Below are 2,672 nucleotides of genomic sequence, written 5' to 3'. Positions count from 1 at the left end.
AAACGTGATTTTTTCTCCTGCCAAAAACCAACGTATCAGTCTCAAATTTCTCGTTAAATTGAAAAAAACCTCCGACTGAGTGCTATAAATTGTTGCAAGAGGCTCATGGAGACAATCCTATAATTCGTGCGCGTGTTTTTGAGTGGTGTAAATGCTTTAGTGAGGTCCTAGAGAAGAAATCAAAATGCAAGGCAATGTTGATCGTTTGTTTCGACATTAATGGTATAGTGATGACTGAATGGGTTAGAGAGGGTCAGACTGTCTTACTATTTGTCAGTTTTGGCTACACTGGCGAGAACCAGTTCGTAAAAAACGGCCTGAGTTGTAGAAGGACAACCCGTGCATTTTGTACCAGATCAACGCACCTGCCCATAACGTTCTATCTGTGAAGCAGTATTTGTCCAGTAAGCGGACTCCAGTGCTCGAACACTCGCCGTACTCTCCAGATTTGGCAAGGTGCGACTTCTTTTTTGTTTCTGAAGATAAAATCTGCTTTGAAATGGACCCGATTTGAGTCGATAGAAGCTGTAAAGAAGAAAACGGTAAAGCTCCTAAGGGCCCTCACCAAAGAAAACATCCAGCACTGCTCCGATCAATGGAAAAAACGAATGGAAAGGAGAGTGGCAGAAGAGGGGAGTATATTAAAGGGAATCATTCGAATGTAGAATAATTTTTATAAGAAAACCGTTTTGGTAACCAGTATCGTTATTTAATAACCAGACCTCGTACTTGTCAATTACTCTGACGTACTGATGAATTTTGAGAGGGGTTTCTATAAAAATACAACTATACTTGCAATACATCGATATCTGCTTCTTAACGAATTTTTGTTTTATATTGTCAATAACTAGGTCCCTGCTGACTACTGGTTGCTATACCTTATGTAGGATATTAATTGCATTATTCAAACTAATGATGAAAATAACTAGAAAATGATGAACAATAATTATGAATTTATAGAATTACTTTCTTTAGCTTTTTTTATAGACTACTGGGCATGCCAACCAACTTCTGATGTAAAAATAATTTCAAAAGAAAATTTACCGACGAGGATGGGATTCGAACCCACGCGGGCAGAGCCCATTGGATTAGCAGTCCAACGCCTTAACCACTCGGCCACCTCGTCTACACTAAGTTGAACAAATAATACAGACATTGGATTTTCTTATCTAATAATATGATAATATTGTAAAAGATTAGATTAAATTCAAATGAAACTTTTATTTCGATATTTTCATCGTTCAGTATGAATATCATGATAAAGAAGGTGAAATTTGAGAAAGACCAAACTAACCTTAGGTTAGTGACAAAAAGACAAAAAAATATTATGAAGAATCTTTCCTCGACTAGGCTATCCCAAAGTTATCTCAATCCCTCTCTAGTAATATATAAAATTATGAAAATTGTCTGTCAACTGGATTACTTCACTTCACATTTCATTAGGCCATTATAACTAATAAATTTGTTGCAAAGAAGCATGCTGTAGATACCAATATCAATACGAGTAATAGGACAAATTTGTTTAATAAATTCAGAATACAAGTTGTTATTTCAAGAAGCAAAATGGAAAGTGTTATGGTGGTTATGTGTTTATCCTATATATAATACTTCTATATGGTCAATTTCTATAAGTGGAAGCTGTTCCGACCAAGGAAGAAAGAAGCAACGATTTCTCTATACTCCGAGGTTCCAGTTCGGTTCTGCGCATTCTCAATCATGCGCAGTACAGATGAAGTGTCTCGAACGAGAGAGAAAATGAAAATTGTCGGCACCGTAACGTAGGGACGTTGTTTCCCTTACCAACTGTCTATATAGGAGTATTACATATATGGTGTTTATAGTCTATGTGAAGAAAAGAGTTGCTTGATCCAAAAGTTGCTTGATGATGATCCAAAAAGTGTTGAGGATAATCTAGGTCAGGGATTCCCAAACTACATTGGGTAATAGAGCCTTTCGCAATCCTCAGATTCTCATAATCAAATTATTTCAAAAGTTTGACGTCTTTCCATTTAAAATATTGAAAAACTTAAGTGACCTTCTACATTATATCATGTTTTTATCGAAATTAAACACAATAAATATATACAGAATTCAATAAGTACCAATTTCAATCGAAATACATATTTGCAAAATGAAATGTAAATTAAGTGTTGGAAAATAGAATGAAATACCCTAATGACAATTTAATAATGTGGTTAAATATAGTTTAATATTGTATGGTTTCACAATAATATCTCGTTGATTCCCAAACAGTTTCTTTATTTCATCATATTGTTGAAGCTTTTCCGAATGATACTATCACTGATAAGCATAAGATATTTTTGACAATAATAAATACTGAAATTGGATTTTTTGAACATGCCACAGATACATTCTTGTTCTATGTGCTGCCGCCCGCTGCGCGTCCGGACCTCCCTGAGCTTTTTTTACCAATTGTTCCAATCCAGCGTATCTGTAGAAAAGTGATTACGTTTTCTGCGATATCTTTCTGACACCTTTTTCGAGGTCTTCCAATTGCCATATGCCTTTTATTTCCTGTTCATTCATTCAGACTTGTCCATCTAAGTCATTGTTTATCTGCATCTCCATGCATTCTGACATTTCTGGCCATATATTTTCCTTGAAATCTTTATTTTAGTATTTATATAATATGCAAATTTCTTGTTAAGACA

General features: G+C 35.0%; 1 non-coding gene across 1 annotated transcript; it reads right to left on the bottom strand.

Moving 5' to 3' along the window:
- Positions 1-1,044: 1,044 nt before the first annotated feature.
- On the bottom strand, positions 1,045-1,126 carry Trnas-gcu (transfer RNA serine (anticodon GCU)). Its single transcript has one exon. It is a non-coding gene; the product is annotated as a tRNA-Ser (tRNA).
- Positions 1,127-2,672: the final 1,546 nt, after the last annotated feature.

Source organism: Diorhabda sublineata, chromosome 4, assembly GCF_026230105.1.
Source record: "Diorhabda sublineata isolate icDioSubl1.1 chromosome 4, icDioSubl1.1, whole genome shotgun sequence".
In the NCBI taxonomy this organism is placed as follows: Eukaryota; Metazoa; Arthropoda; class Insecta; order Coleoptera; family Chrysomelidae; genus Diorhabda; species Diorhabda sublineata.
The sequence above is the reverse complement of the archived record's forward strand: the minus strand, read 5'-3'. Positions and strand labels throughout refer to the sequence as shown.